A 17437-nucleotide genomic window follows, 5' to 3' on the forward strand; every position below is an offset into this window, starting at 1 on the left:
TTTACCAGCGCCGGTTTGACAGACCTCAGGACGATGAAGAGACTCCCGTCCCACGAAGCGCTAAGAAGACGCCCCCAAGTAGCCCCCGAAGAACAAGTCCTAGTAGTCCGAAACACCGTAGTCCAAGGAGGAATATGGTGTGCTGGACTTGTGGGCAGAAAGGGCACGTAGCTGCTAGGTGCCGAGGCAGAAGAGGTGGCAGCGCACGAAGGGAGGTGATGTTGATGAGCTGTGGAACACCACCAGTAGGAAACTAGTCTACGACGACGCAGGAAGGATCAAGTTTGTTGGCCCCTCACACTTCAACCGGGTATGTAACGAGTGATCATACTGGTAGATCAGTTGTAGTGCTCAGAGATAGTGGAGCAGCCCAGTCCCTGATCGTGAAGAGCTCGTTACCCGAGGGAGTAAGTGTGGATGCCAGACCAGAGGTTATCCTGGTTGGGTTTCCGAGAACGCAGTATATCGCCCCCTTAGTGCCAGTACATCTTGACTCGCCTTATTTCAGCGGCACATGTGCGTTGGCAGTAGTCGATACCCTCCCTGTGGCTGGGATTGACGTGGTACTAGCCAACGACTTGGTGACCGATTGGAGCACCAATCATCCCAAGGTTGCGGACGAGTCTACCGGAACAGCACGGTCTGAGGTAACAGGCAATGGTAATGTCCAGGTAAAGACAGACCCGGATTTGAACATGTCTAATTTGTCCTCTTCCCCGCAGATCGACAGTTATCTAGCAGTGTCTCCTGATTCTTCTCTCGACAAGAAACATGAGGTTACGATGGCAGAAGTACCTGAGCTAGAAGAGAGGCCTTGTGTGCAGACACCCACGGATACCAACGAGTCTGGAGCGAAGGCTGAGGTGTGCTCGCGGTATGGCAAGTTACAGCGTGTAGTGGACCAGCCAGAGATTCCCCAGACGTCAGAGGTATGTGAGGTGTGTTCAAAAGGTCTAGTGCCCTCTTCTGTCCAAGCCAGGCTAGTGGATGGTGCCGGCTATGGACATGACAAGCTCGGGAAACTTATCCCTCAACTTACCAAATGTTTCCTATTGGTATTTTGTTCGATTCTCGTATGTGTTCTCGTTTGTGCTCTCAGTGAGGACCGGTGGACGACCCGACGAATGATGGCTCCCTTGGACATCGCGAAGAGGTCCCAGGGATTGGAGATTGGTACTGCAAGTGTTGCAGTTGAAGAAAGGACCTGGAAGGTGATGGTTGATACAGGAGGTACGCGAAATGATAATATGAGTGACTGTTTCCGACAGGTTGACACCCCCCGCGTGACTGCTGAGCCTCAATGCAGCGTTATGTGGAACGTTGGTCGACCTGACGGTGGCAGAGCGAATGCCACCTGCGACGTACGAACAGCCCCGTTGGGACTAGGTGTGGACCTAGTAGAGTATGCTGTAAGTACTGTTTTACCCGCGGTCGCTATCACTCTGAATTATCAGACCCCTGTATTCCAGGTTCCTGTCTCCCTGAAGGACCATCGGACCGGCACCAGAAATGCCGTCTGGTCAGCCATCATCGGTGCCACGACACAAGGAAGTGTCGAGTCACCCCAGATCGTGTCTACACCGATCCTTACTCGAGAGGTGTGAGGTTATGCTCCGGATTAACATCTCGGTGGAGACGGTGAAGATGTGGAAGATTACACCAGGCAGGACCTTGCCTTCAATTTTAAAGTTCCCGTTGTGCCGGAATTGCCCAGTAGGACAGTTCTGTGGACGAGACAGCCTCGCCATCCCAGATTATAAAGCATGTGTGTCCATTTGGAGCAGTGTCGCCGTACTAATTTGGTTTGTGTTTCTTTTTATAGAACCCCAAACCAAATTCTTTTTGGTGGGGAGGTGTTACGAACCCGGATCCAGAGTCCGAGCAAGGAGCAGTAACAACTACGCCATCTGTGGGTCAGCTCCCGAAACCCCCGCCAAACGGACGGCGACACCGGATGAGGACGGCGAATATCGGCCACAAGGGCCAGTTTCCAGTCCTGTGCAGCTCACAACACAGCCGCTCCTGACCTCTGGTGAGGTGGTGCTCCGACGACAGCGCCATTTATGGACTGGATACGTCAGGTGTTTGCGCCCGAGCCCGTAAGTGAGGCGTATTAGTGTCCCTGTTATTGATGACGTGTCTGTTTACAGAGTCGACCTGGGACCACTGTGTTGAAGGTTGAGTGAGTCTACCCGAGGCAGCCAGTCTCCATACTGTGAAGTTTGCTGCAGCTGTTGTGACGTCGTCCCCCCGGAAGAACACTGTGGTGTGTTAGCCTGCCATTGGAGTGGCAGTGAAAGGATTTATCCGGGACCGACTGTTGGAGACGATCATCCACTGGGGTATTGAGGACAGGAGGGTGATTGGTGATATCACCCGAGACTCCTGTCTAGGGCGTACCCCTTATATCGTTCGTGGAGTGGCCGTACCAGCCTTGGTGGCTCAGTACCTGCCAGCAGACCAGCTGGACGTGTGGTTGACGGCCTCCACGACGGTGCCCCCAGTGGACCTGCGTTTTGGCTGACCTGTGGCCCGGGTAGGCTCGGCATTCTCAGAGGACACGTCGTGAGGCCACGAAGAAAGCACCAAGGACTCTGCACCAAGTGGTGTGGCACCAGCGTCTTCAGCAGAAGACCACGATTATGGATTAATCACCTTGTATAGTGTTAATACCCCCCCCCCCTTGTGTAACCGTTTTATATATTATTTATTGGTGACGGACGTTATATAATATTAAGTTCATAGCTTTCTTTCCCTACTCCCTTTAAGTTACTTGCGTCACGGATCTCATCCCTTGATAGCCACTACTGGCGCGGGAACGGATACATATATCTTCCTCTAACAACATCAGAGTAAGAACCCCGTTGCGTCCCGAGAGGGCCGTAACAACTGGTAAACACTGCCTGGTGGGTTTACTGGTAAGCAATGCCTTGTGAGTTGTAGGGATGAAGAGTTAGCGACGAATTTTGACTTTAGAGTCCATTCGTCGCTGCGCTGTTAGGGTTTCTAGGTAAATTTCCCAGTTCCCGATTTGGACGAGTTCTTATGGGGAAATTTTGGGTGCCAGTTCCCACTAAGTTCTTATGGAGAAAATTCTTTTTTTTTCAGAGATCAGTTTTTTTATTAAATTCAAGAATTCATATAAATATAGAAGTTTATTTAAGAGTTTAAGACCAAAAATATTTAAAAAAGACCATTTTCAAAGAATATTGTCAATGAAGTTTTGTTAAGGAAAATAGACATCTTAGCAGTAAATGTCCAGAGTCCACTTAAAGACCGAAATTAGTCAGAGACCACTTGAAGACAGAAATTAATCAGAATTAACTTATAGACCGAAATATGACAAAGACCAGTTCAAGACCGAATTTCTTCAAAGTTCATTAAAAGATAGAAATTGTTCAAAAACCATATGTGACTGAAATTGATTAGACACCAGTTTGAGACCGGAATTTGACAGAGACCATTTTAAGACCAAAAATATGACAGTCCATTTAAGACCGAAATAATTTCAGAGACCATTTTGACCAAAATATTGTCAGAAAATAGTTTAACCCCAAATTTTGACCTAGACCATTTTCAGACCGAAATTAATCATAGTCCAATTTAAGCCCGAAATTGCTCAAAGACCATTTTAAGACCAAAATATGACAAGAGTCCATTTGTCCAATTGAAGATGAAGTCCAATTGATGTTGGAGTCCAATTGATGATGAAAATGTGACAGAGACCAGTTTAAAACTGAAATATTTCAGAGTTTTACTTACACCTGCGTTCTTAAAAGTTCCTATGGAGATATTTTTTAAAAGTTCACCAGATATTAGCTCTTGGACCCAGCTCAATATGTTTATAAGTGTAATTTCGTTACTAATAGCCCAATTTTAGCCCAATTTAAAGCAAGTCAAGAAAGTAAAGAAAACACAGTTACGACCTCTAGTTCCCATTCTCCACCTTAGATTACTCCTGTAAATTCATATTTCAGACGTGGTAAGAAAAGAACATCCTTGTACCGAGTTCTAGCTCCCATCCCCCGCATTACTTTACCCCATGACTTCTTTACTAACAGTCCAATTCCCTGGGAAATTTAAGATGGCTATATTTCATATGTAGTAAAATAGGATCAGACAATTACTAAGTTCTAGCTCCTGTCCCCTGCCTTAACCCCTCACATATCTTCATTAATACCTGAACAATTTTCCTGAAACTTAAAACCGCTGTATTTCACACATAGTACAATACAAAAAATTAGTAACCGAGCTCCATTTCTTGTCCCCCATTTTAACCCTCTCTCGTATCTTCGTTAATACCTAATCAATTTCCCTGAAAATTAAAGCAGTCATACTTCAAATATTGGAAGTAAAGAAAACACAGTTACCCACCTCTAGTTCCCGTTCTCCGCCTTCACTACCCTTTGTTTACTCAGCTATCTGAATAATCACTAACAAGCTAATAATCACACGGTCTTATCACACCTTACCTTCCCCCTTCCACCTTCCTCCATGCCCCCCAGACCCGCCTGCTCTTTTATCTCCCTCCTCCCTTACCTCCCCCAACTTTCTTTTGCCCTTATCTTCCCCTCCCTCACCCCCTACTCCCCCTTCATCTCTCCCTCACCCCCTACTCCCCCTTCATCTCGCCTATTCCCCAACTTATCCAAATCTTCAATAATCTTACTGTGTTTGTATGTTCTCTCCATGTTCTTACAATATCCTCCCAAATGTCCATTTCATATTTTTCACCTGTTTCTCCATTTTGTCATTGTTCGTTCTTCATATTATCTGTGTTTTTGTCATATTCTCCATGTTCATCACTTGTTCTCTGTCCTACGTTTATACTCATTATTCATGTTCTTTCACGTTCAAATCATATTTTTCACCTGTTTCTCCATGTTCTGCAAAATGTTCACAGCATATTCAATTCATATTTCTCTCATGTTCACTGGATTCATCATCTTCTTTTATATGTTTTGTGTGTTCTTTGTCATATTCTCCATGTTCTCAAAATGTTCTTCACAACACTACTCTTAAACGTATCTTCAGTTTATACAGTAACAAATTTACAAAAAAACATTCTTTTCTTCTTGTTTTAACTAAAATTACTCGCCAATCAACTGAAAATAGTTACGTTCCTCATTTCTTAACTAAATTATTCGTCAGCCAACTGAAACTAATCAATTTCATCATCTTTCCATTATTTCGTAACTAAAATAACACTTCTCTCAACTAAAAATATTCAAGTATTGCTTCGTTCAATAATTTCTTAACTACCATTATGACTCATTCAACTTTAAAAATAGGCAAGTACATCATCTTTACAGTCTTTCTTAACTAAAAATAACTCTTCTCCCTCAACTAAAAATAGTCAAATATAACTTCTTTCAGCACTTTCGTAACTAACAATAAACTTTATGGAGTAAGAAAAATAGTCAAAGACACTCTTCGAGACATCAATAACAAGCTCAAAGATCGTAAGAATACTATTCACGCCATCAAATGTTATCCTCAGAGTCATTAAAGGTAATCTCTAACTCGCCTTCGTTCATCAAATAAACTGTCTTAGACATCTTCGTTCATCAAACTTGTTCTCTAACTCTCCTTCATTCATCAAAGCTGTTCTCTAAGACATCAAAGTCGTTCTTGTTCTCTAAGACATCAAAGTCGTTCTTGTTCTCTAAGACATCAAAGTCGTTCTTGTTCTCTAAGACATCAAAGTTGTTCTTGTTCTCTAAGACATCAAAGTTGTTCTCTAAGACATCAGAGTTGTTCTCTAAGACATCAAAGTTGTTCTTGTTCTCTAAGACATCAAAGTTGTTCTCTAAGACATCAGAGTTGTTCTCTAAGACATCAAAGTTGTTCTCTAAGACATCAAAGTCGTTCTTGTTCTCTAAGACATCAAAGTTGTTCTTGTTCTCTAAGACATCAAAGTTGTTCTCTAAGACATCAAAGTTGTTCTCTAAGACATTTTCAGGCATTAAATGACACTCAAATATAACAAACATTGTTCTTCATTCAATAAATAAGTAAAATAGGTATCTTTTATGCAGTAACAGCTTTCACTAAGACAGTTTCACTAAGACATTTACAGTTAAACTCGTTAATAACATTTAATATGTCACAAAACATCATTCCTTTTATGTAACTAGTTCAACTTTTCATGTCAAACTTACAATTCTGTTAATAATTATTCTGTTAAAATATATTTTCTTAGCCACTTTACCTTAAAACTGTTCTCTGGACATTACTGCATAACCCTACCTAACCTAACTTACCTGTACTAGCCTACCCTAATATATCTTATCTACCCAACCCAACTTTCCTTATCCCTTACCTAATCTATCCTAACTTATTTCTCCCCTACCTTATGTAACTTCTATAACCCAACTTACTAACTTAACTTATATAACCTAACCTAGCCTAACTTAACTAAACTTAACCTACATAACCAAACCTATCCTAACCTAACCTAACTTATCGTAACTTACCTAACCTAACCCTAACTTACATAATCTAACCTAACTTAGCTAAACTTATATAACTTAACATAACTTACATAATCTAACCTATTCTTCTCCTACATAATGTAACTTCTATAACCCAACTTGCTAACTTAACCTAACCTGACTATCCTAACATAACTTACCTAGTCCAACTTACCTATTCCTCCCTATCTGAGCTAATTTACCCAACTAAACATGACCTAATTTATATAAATATTCCTGCTGGTCTTTTAGTGTTTCGTCAATCAACGTCTCACATTCATTTGTTCGTTTCAAGGGTTAATTTCTCAAATGGTCATTTATACATTCCAAGGTTAAGTGGGAAGGTTAAGTGGGATGGTTAAGTGGGAAGGTTAAGTGGAATGGTGGATTTGGGGTAAAAATATACAAAGAGGGTAAACAAAAACTATATCTAAATGGTTTGGTTAAGGTTAATATATTCAACAAATATGTCCAAACACCATTAACAAATAAACTACATCTGAAAGGTTAGGTTAAAAGTCAGAGAATAAGAACAAATTATGTAAAACCCAATAAATACACTAAGATCAAAAAGAGGTTAGTTTAAAGATAAAGAATAAGAACAATTATATCAAACATAATAAATACAACTTATGAGCAACTTGATAAAATTAAGTAAAAAAAGATACAAAGTACATAAACTGACATTTCAAGCATATATTCCTTTGAAATGCTAAAAAACCCTATCTTTATCAAATAACCCTTGAAATGCTTAAATATCAATTTGAGAAATTAATACTTTAAAATAAACAAACACCTGTATATAAAAAAACCCTTTGAAATGCTTAAAAACCTCTAACTTCAACAAATAACACTTGAAATGCATAAATGATCATTTGAGAAATTATCCCTTGAAATGAACAAATGAATATGAGACGTTGAATGACCAAACACTAAAAGATCAGCAGGAATATTTATATAAGTTAGGTCATGTCTGGTTGGGGACGTTAGCTCAGATAGGGAGGAATAGGTAAGTTGGACTTGGAAAGTTATGTTAGGTTAGGTTAGGTTATGTAAGTTAGCTCATGTCAGTAGCTCAGGGTAAGTTATGTTAGGTTAGTTACATTAGGTCGAGTAGGTTAGGTAGGTAAGGGTAGATATATTATGTTATCTAAGTTAAGTTAGTAAGTTATGTGCAGTGGTTAGGTCAGGATGGGTTAGTTAGCTCAGATAGGTAAGTTGGACTAGCTAAGTTACTTTAGGATAGTCAGGTAAGTAAGGATAGTCCCCCATAAGATTTCTTTAGGAACTCAAAGGCAATATTTTTTGGGAATTTCCCCCATAAGAAACCTTTAACTCCAAATAGGGAACTGGCCCCAAAAATTTCCCCATAAGAACTCATTAAGTCCAAATTGGGAAATGGGAAATTTTACCTGGAAACCCTGACACTGTAGCTGAAACTGGGAAATTTTACCTGAAAACCCTAACAGCGCTGCGGCGAATGAACTCTAAAGCCAAAATTCGTCGCTAACGCTTCATCCCTACGACTTTGGTGGGTATACTGATAAACATGGCCTCGTGGGTTTACAGGTAAACACCGCTTAGTGGATTTAAGAGTAAACACTGTCTAGTGGGTTTACAATTAAACACTGCCTGGTGGGTTTACAATTAAACACTGCCTGGTGGGTTTACTGGTAAACACTGCCTGGTGGGTTTACTGGTAAACACTGCCTGGTGGGTTTACTCGTAAACACTGCCTGGTGGGTTTACTGGTAAACACTGCCTGGTTAGTTTACTGATAAACACTGTCTGGTGGGTTTACTGGTAAACACTGCCTGGTGGGTTTACTGGTAAACGCTGCCTGGTGGGTTTACTGGTAAACACCGTCTGATGGGTTTACTGGTAAACACTACCTGGTGGGTTTACTGGTAAACACTGCCTGGTGGGTTTACTGGTAAACACTGCCTGGTGGGTTTACTGGTAAACGCTGTATGGTGGGTTTACAGGTAAACACTGCCTGGTGGGTTTACTGGTAAACACTGTATGGTGGGTTTACAAGTAAACACTGCCTGGTGGGTTTATTGGTAATTACTGCCTGGTGGGTTTACAGGTAAACACTGCCTGGTGGGTTTACTGGTAAACACTGCCTGGTGGGTTTACTGGTAAACACTGCCTGGTGGGTTTACTCGTAAACACTGCCTGGTGGGTTTACTGGTAAACACTGCCTGGTTAGTTTACTGATAAACACTGTCTGGTGGGTTTACTGGTAAACACTGCCTGGTGGGTTTACTCGTAAACATTGCCTGGTGGGTTTACTCGTAAACACAGCCTGGTGGGTTTACTGGTAAACGCTGCCTGGTGGGTTTACTGGTAAACACCGTCTGATGGGTTTACTGGTAAACACTACCTGGTGGGTTTACTGGTAAACGCTGCCTGGTGGGTTTACTGGTAAACACTGCCTGGTGGGTTTACTGGTAAACGCTGTATGGTGGGTTTACAGGTAAACACTGCCTGGTGGGTTTACTGGTAAACACTGTATGGTGGGTTTACAAGTAAACACTGCCTGGTGGGTTTATTGGTAATTACTGCCTGGTGGGTTTACAGGTAAACACTGTCTGGTGGGTTTATTGGTAATTACTGCCTGGTGGGTTTACAGGTAAACACTGTCTGGTGGGTTTATTGGTAATTACTGCCTGGTGGGTTTACAGGTAAACACTGTCTGGTGGGTTTATTGGTAAACACTGCCTGGTGGGTTTATAGGCAAACCCTGCCTGGTGGGTTTACTGATAAACACTGCCTGGTGGGTTTACAGGTAAACACTGCATGGTGGGTTTACAGGTAAACACTGCCTGGTGGATTTACTGATAAACACTGCCTGGTGGGTTTACTGTAAACACTGTCTGGTGGGTTTACTGATAAACACTGCCTGGTGGGTTTACTGTAAACACTGCTTGGTGGGTTTACTGATACACACTGCCTAGTGGGTTTACTGGTAAACACTGCCTGGTGGGTTTATTGGTAAACACTGCCTGGTGGGTTTACAGGTAAACGCAGTCTGGTGGGTTTACTGGTAAACACTGCCTGGTGGGTTTACTGTAAACACTGCCTGGTGAGTTTTCAGGTAGACACTGCCTGGTGGGTTTACAGGTAAACGCAGTCTGGTGGGTTTACTGGTAAACAGTGCCTGGTGGGTTTACTGGTACACACTGCCTGGTGGGTTTACTGGTAAACACTGCCTGGTGGGTTTACTGGTAAACACAGCCTGGAGGGTTTATTGGTAAACACTGCCTGGTGAGTTTACTGGTACACACTGCCTGGTGGGTTTACTGGTAAACACTGCCTGGTGGGTTTACTGGTAAACACAGCCTGGAGGGTTTATTGGTAAACACTGCCTGGTGGGTTTACTGGTAAACTCTGTCTGGTGGATTTACAGGTAAACACTGTCTGGTGGGTTTACTGGTAAACAGAGTTTGTGGGTTTACTGGTAAACAAAGCCTGGTGGGTTTACAGGTAAACAGTGCCTGGTGGGTTTACAGATAAACAGTACCTGGTGGATTTACAGGTAAACACTACCTGGTGGGTTTACAAGCAAACGCTATCTGGTGGGTTTACAAGTAAACACTACCTGGTGGGTTTACTGGTAAACACTGCCTGGTGGGTTTACTGCCTGGTGGGTTTACTGGTACACACTGCCTGGTGGGTTTACTGGTAAACACTGCCTGGTGGGTTTACTGGTAAAAACAGCCTGGAGGGTTTATTGGTAAACACTACCTGGTCGGTTTACAGGTAAACACTGCCTGGTGGGTTTACAGGTAAACACTACCTGGTGGGTTTACAAGCAAACGCTATCTGTTGGGTTTACAAGTAAACACTACCTGGTGGGTTTACAGGTAAACACTGCCTGGTGGGTTTACAGGTAAATACCGCCTGGTATATATCCAGCATAAATTAACACAACAACTATATAGTCGGACGTACACAAATGTAAACTTGGACCCCAAACGTTCCCATTATGCACAATTAATAATGTATAGTACCCGGAAAACCCAATCGTGAACATTCCTAGGCCTAATAGAGCACATTCACGTGCTATATTAGGCCTAAGGTAGCATACATTAGGCCTTGGGTTACTTGGACAGATTAGGCTAGATTCTTCAGTTACGTGTCCATATTTTTGGAATGCAATGTTTACTAATTCGATAATGTAAAGCAAGAATTGTTTTATGAGGGTCCAACAGTTCACTTTTATATGTTTGACCAACATGACCCGTGTCTAGGAGTCGTAGGGATGGTGGCTTAGCGGTGATTGAGATTTTTTTTACCATTCACCGCTATGCTGTGGTTGTGGGGGGTGGCGGGGATTCCAGGTAAATTTGGTCAATCAGCTCTAAGCTTTTTTTTTTTCTACCACAAACGTGGCCACACATTTACAATGCTAACCAGCATATATACATTTTCTTCTATCCTCCATGGACAGGGTTAGAGATGTGTTAAACATATAGTTCAAGGGTTTATTGAACAACCTCTAAGCTGCGGAGGGTTCCAGGTAAATTTTGGAAAGGCACCGCTGTGTCACATCCGTTTGAGCCAGATTTTTTCAGAGTATTATTCTCTCATATCCTTTTAAGATCAAAATTATTTCAGAGTTCATTTAATCATAAAAGTTTATTTAAGAGTTTAAGACCGAAAATATTTCAGAAGACCATTTTCAAAGAATATGTTCTTAGAAATTTTGTTAAGAAAAATAGATATCTAGTGAATTTTAGTTTTTATATCTATTTACTGCTGTTTCAGCCATTTAAGACCAAAATGTGCCAGAGACCAGTTGAAGACCAAATTTCTTCATAGTCTAGTTAAAGACTAAATTTCTTCACAGACCAGTAAAAGACCGAAATTGTTCAAAGACCACATAAGACCGAAAATTAGTCAGAGTCCAGTTTGAGATTAAAATTCATCAGAGACTATTTTAAGACCAAAAATTATTCAGACTCCAATTAAAACCTGAAATTGTTCAAAGACCAGTTGACGACCAAAATTTGACAGAGTTTTGACAAAATTTGACATTTGAACACCAAAAAATAAGAGTCCATATATGATCGAAATAATTTTAGAGGCTACTTTAAAACCGAAAATAAACAGAATCCAGTTTGAGACTAAAATTATTCAGAGACCAATTTCAGCCCAAAAATTATTCAGGGTCCAGTTAAAGACCAAAATTAGACAGAGATCAGTTAAAGATCGAAATTATTTAGAGTCCAGTTGAAGACCAAAATTAGTCAGAGACCATTTTAAGACCAAATTATTTCCGAGTTTTACTTACACATGCAATCTTAAAGAGTTCTCATGGAGGAAATTCAAATATTGTCATAGTCCAGTTATAGACCGAAATGTGACAGAGACCAGTTTGTGAAAAAAAAATTTCAGAGTTTTAATTCTCCCTGAGTTCTTAAAGAATTCATATGGATATAATTAATGAGCAGATATTTTTTAAAAGTTCATCAGATATTAGCTGTTGGACCCAGTTCTAGATGTTTATAAGTGTAGTTTTGCTACTATTAGCCAAATTTTAGCCAACTTAAAACGATTATATTTCAGACGTAGTACAATAAACCAAAACAATTACCGAACTCTAGCTCCTATCACCGCCATAACTCCTTCTCGTATCTTCTTTAGTACCTGAATAATTTCCTTGAAATTTAAAACCGCTGTATTTCAGACATAGTAAAATACAAGAATTTAGTTACCATGCCCCAGCTCCCATCCCCCACCTTAACCCCCTTTCGTATCTTCGTTAATACCTAATCAATTTCTTTGAAACTTAAAGCAGTCATACTTCTAACTGAGTAAGTACAGAAAACAAAACTGCCGAGCTCCAACTCCCGTCCTCCACCTTAGTTCATCAAACTTAGTATTTCAGATCAAGATTATTTCAGTGTAAGTTATCTCAGATAGGGAGGAATAGGTAAGTTAGACTAGGTAAGTTTAGGTTAAGTAAGTTAGGTAGGGTTAGGTTATGTTAGGATAGGTAAGTTACATTAGGATAGGTTAGCTCAGGCAAGTAAGGTTTGGTACGTATGGGCAAGTTGGGATGGGAAGATAAGTTACATTAGGATAGGCTAGTACAGGTAAGTTAGATAAGGTAGAGTTATGCAATGATGTTCAGAGAACAGTTTTAAGGTAAAGTGGCTATGAAAATATATTTTAACAGAATAATTATTAAAAGAAGTGTAAGTTTGATGTGAAAAGTTGAAATTGTTACATAAAAAGAGTGGTGTTTTGTGACATATTAAATGCTATTAACGTGTTTAACTGTAAATGTCTTAGTGAAACTGTTTTGGTGAAAGCTGTTGCTGCATAAAAGATGTCTATTTTACTTATTTATACATACCGAATAAGTTTATTAGTACTTGAAGTTGTACATGTTTAGTTTGATATATTACTTAAAGTTGATGTTTTAATTTTCATATGTCTTGAAATGGTACCCTTGACTACTTATTTACTGAATGAAGAACAACGTTTGCTACATCTAAGAGTGTTATTTAATGCCTGAAGAGTATTCTTGATGTTTAAGAGAGTATCTTTGATGACTTGGAGGATAACATTAATGTCTGAGATTATATTTGATGTGTCTGAGAATATCTTCTATGGCTTTTGATGTCTTAGGGAATAATTTTTTATGTCTTAGACAATAACTTTGATGAAAGAAGGTGCCTTAGAAAGCTTCTCTGATGAACGAAGGTGACTTAGAGAATAATTTTGATGACTGAGATTAACTTTTGAGGCTTTGAGAATAACTTGATGACTCTGAGAGTAACTTTTGAGGACATGAGTAGTATTTTGACGTCTTTGAGTGCGTTACTGATGTCTTTGAATGCATTATTGACGTCTTTTAGTGTGCTATTGGCATCTTTGAGTGTGTTATTGACGTCTTTGAGTGTGTTATTGATGTCTTTGAATGTTTTATTGATATCCTTGAGTGTCCTGAAGAGTAACTTTGGTGTCTCGAAGAGTGTCTGACTATTTTTCTTATTCCAAGAAATATATTGTTAGTTACAAAAATGTTTAAAGAACTTACATATGACAATTTTTAGTTAAGGGGAGGAATCATTTTAGTTAAGAACAGTGATAAAAGATATCTTTGGCTATTTTTTCTTACTTGATGAAGCATAATGGCTGTTAACAAAGCGTTCAAAGAAGTTAAGCAAAACTATTTTTAGTTGAGAGAAGTGTTATTTTAGTTAAGAAAAGACAAAAAATATGATGAATATATATGAATATATTTTCATTTGAGAGAAGTGTTATTTTAGTTAAGAAATAATGAAAAGATGATGAAAGTGACTATTATTTAGTTGATTGGCGAATATTTTAGTTACAAAACGACAAGAAAAGATGATGAATGTGGCTATTTTCAGTTGAATGACGATCTTGAGATGATTTCGGGGCTTTTAGTGTCCCCGCGGCCCGGTCCTCGACCAGGCCTCCACCCCCAGGAAGCAGCCCGTGACAGCTGACTAACTCCCAGGTACCTATTTACTGCTAGGTAACTGGGGCATTCAGGGTGAAAGAAACTTTGCCCATTTGTTTCTGCCTCGTGCGGGAATCGAACCCGCGCCACAGAATTACGAGTCCTGCGCGCTATCCACCAGGCTACGAGGCCTCAGGCTACAATGGTTAAAGTTAGTTATGAACAGTGTTGGAAAGTTTCCTTTGACTATTTTTAACTAAGAGAAAGGTCATTTTAGTTAAGAAACGACAAAAAAATATGATGCATGTTTCTATTTTCAGTTGAGAGAAATGTTATTTTAGTTAGGAAATAACAGGAAAACATGATGAACACAACTATTTTTAGTTGATTGACGAATAACTTTAGCTAAAACCGACAAGAAAAGAATGTCTTGGTAAATTTGTCACTTAATAAAGTGAAGATTTGTTTACGAACAGTGTCATGAAGAACATTCTGAGAATATTGAGAACATGACAAAGAACACAGAGAACATGGAAAAGAATGTGAAGAACATGGAGAAAAAGTGAAAATATGAACTGAACTTGCAAGGAACATGGAAAAGAATGCGAAGTACATAGAGAACATGCTGTGAGCATTGGTAGAAAATGAAGAATATGGAGAGACAGGTGAAAAATATGGAATGGACATTTGGGAGGATATTTTAAGAACATGGAGAGAACATACAAACACAATAAGATTATTGAATGTTTGGATAAGTTGGGGAATGGGCGAGATGAAGGGAAAGTAGGGGGTGAGGGGAGATAAAGGGGGAAAGGCAGGGGAAGATAAGGGGAAAAGGAAGTTGGGGGAGGTAAGGGAGAGGGAAAGGTAAGGGATGAGGGAGTGAGATAAGAGAGCGGACAGTTCTAGGTGCTTGGAGGAAGGTGGGAGGGAGAGATAAGGTGTGATATGACCGTGTGATTATTATTACCATGTGAATGATTATTTACATAGCTGAGTAAACAAAAGGGTATTGAAGGAGAAGATATGCTTACTTTGATACAGTGATCTGAAAATACTAATACTAATACTTTGATCTTGATCTGAAATACTAAGTTTGATGAACTAAGGTGGAGGACGGGAGTTGGAGCTCGGTAATTGCGTTTTCTTTACTTACTCAGTAAGAAGTGTGACTGCTTTAAATTTCAAAGAAATTGATTAGGTATTAACGATGATATGAGAGGAGGTTAAGGTGCGGGACGAGAGCTGGAGCTTGGTAACTAAATTGTTGTATTTTACTATGTCTGAAATACAGCTGTTTTAAATTTCAGGGGAAATTGTTCAGGTATTAACGAAGGTATGAGAAGGGGATAAGGCGGGGACAGGAGCTAGAGTTCGATAATTGTTTGCGTTTATTTTACTACGTCTGAAATATGACAAATAACTTAAATATGTTTTAATTTGGGATAAAATTGAGCTAATAGTTGTGAAACTACACTTATAAACATATAGAACTGGGTTCAAGAGCAAATATTTGATAAACTTTTAAAAATTATCTGCTCATTATTTATATCCATATGAACTCTGAAGAACTCAGGGAGGATTAAAACTCTGAAAAAATTCGGTTATAAACTGGTCTCTTGTCACAATTCGGTCTTAAAGTGGTCTAAGTTTCATTTCGTTCTAAAACTGGACTCTGATTTCGGCTTTACAACTGATCTCTGTCTCATTTCAGTCTACAACTGGACTCTGAGAATACTTCGGTGACAGCTGGTCTCTGATTAATTTTGGTCTTAAAAATGTACTCTAATAATATTTGAATTTTCTCCATAAGAACTCTTAAGATCGTGGGTGTAAGAAAATCTCTGAAATATTTTGTTCCTAAAATGGTCTCTGAGTAATTTTGGTCTTCATGTGGACTCTGAATAGTTTCGGTCTTTAACTGATTCTGTCCAATTTCGGTCTTTAATTAGACTCTGAATAATTTTTGGGCTCAAACTGGTTTCTGAATAATTTTGGTCTCAAACTGGATTTTGTTCAATTTCGGTCTTAAAATGGTCTCTGTCAAATTTTGGGCTTAAACTGGTCTCTGACAATATTTTGGTTTAAAAATGGTCTCTGAAATTATTTCGGTCTTAAAAGAACTCTGTCATATTTTCGGTTTTATATGGTCTTTGAACAATTTCGGTCTTTTACTGGACTTTGAAGAAATTCGATTTTCAACTAGACTCTGAAGAAATTCGGTCTTCAACTGGTTTCTGACACTGGTCTTAAGCAGGTGAAACAGCAGTAAATTTATATAAAAACTAAAAGTCACTTCTAAGATGTCTATTTTCCTTAAAACTTCTATGAACATTTTCTCTGGAAATGGTTTTTGAAATATTTTCTGTCCTAAACTCTTAAATAAACTTCTATGATTATATAAGCTCTGAAATAATTTTGGTCTTAAACGGATGTGATGGAATAAAACTCTTAAAAAATCGAGTTCAAACGGGTGAGACACAGCGGTGCCTTTCCAAAATTTACCTGGAACCCTCCACAGCTTAGTGGTGATTGGCCCAAAAAAATCTCAATCACCGCTATGCCGCCATCCCTACTACTTCTATGATGTTCCTTTGTACTGTGGTTGGGAACCAGGAGCTGGAGGAACGTATTTTTAAAGTTACAGGGAGAGGACATACCTCAATTTATTTGAGGACCACTAACACTAGTGGCTTCGACGAGGACAGGAACCGTCGGTTTGTTAAACATCCCCCCCCCCCTCCCACTTGCCCTGAGGATCATTTCCATTTGTAGTTAAAAATTTTAACAAAGAGTTTTGGCCTTTACGGCTTCGGCGGGTGGGCGGTTCCATGGGTTTATAAACCTATAGTGAGTCAAACTCATACCGGGTATATGGAATCTTTAAAATGTTTCATCATCAATAAGAGAACCTCTTGCATCACTCCAAACAGTCCTCTCTAGCGTTCATAGCGTCACTAAACTAACGCACTAAATTGCCCCAATCTAACCTAACCGTGGACACACGAATAGAAAACGGGACATCATGTTAATTTTGCGAGCCGCTGTCATTATTAGCACATCTGTTTTTGGGCCGTAACTTGAAAATGTTATGTATCATTGGAGATGGTGAGTTGAATCACCACATACTGAGACTCTCCACCAAATTTTTACTATAACTACTGGGTGGTTTTCTTTAGTGTGGTCCAGCCAGTTAGTATAGTGCACCAGTAATGGTAGTCACCAGGTACAGTGTGGTCCAGCCAGCTAGTATAGTGCACCAGTAATGGTAGTCACCAGGTACAGTGTGGTCCAGCCAGCTAGTATAGTGCACCAGTAATGGTAGTCACCAGGTACAGTGTGGTCCAGCCAGCTAGTATAGTGCACCAGTAATGGTAGTCACCAGGTACAGTGTGGTCCAGCCAGCTAGTATAGTGCACCAGTAATGGTAGTCACCAGGTACAGTGTGGTCCAGCCAGCTAGTATAGTGCACCAGTAATGGTAGTCACCAGGTATAGTGTGGTCCAGCTAGCTAGTATAG

The 17437-nt window shown here is 39.9% G+C and overlaps 1 protein-coding gene across 1 annotated transcript in view; it reads left to right on the plus strand.

Moving 5' to 3' along the window:
* LOC123749292 (macrophage mannose receptor 1-like) overlaps positions 1-17437 on the plus strand; it is a 236043-nt gene that overhangs the window by 55947 nt on the left and 162659 nt on the right. The window lies entirely within an intron of this gene.

This window comes from Procambarus clarkii, chromosome 70, assembly GCF_040958095.1.
Source record: "Procambarus clarkii isolate CNS0578487 chromosome 70, FALCON_Pclarkii_2.0, whole genome shotgun sequence".
In the NCBI taxonomy this organism is placed as follows: domain Eukaryota; kingdom Metazoa; phylum Arthropoda; class Malacostraca; order Decapoda; family Cambaridae; genus Procambarus; species Procambarus clarkii.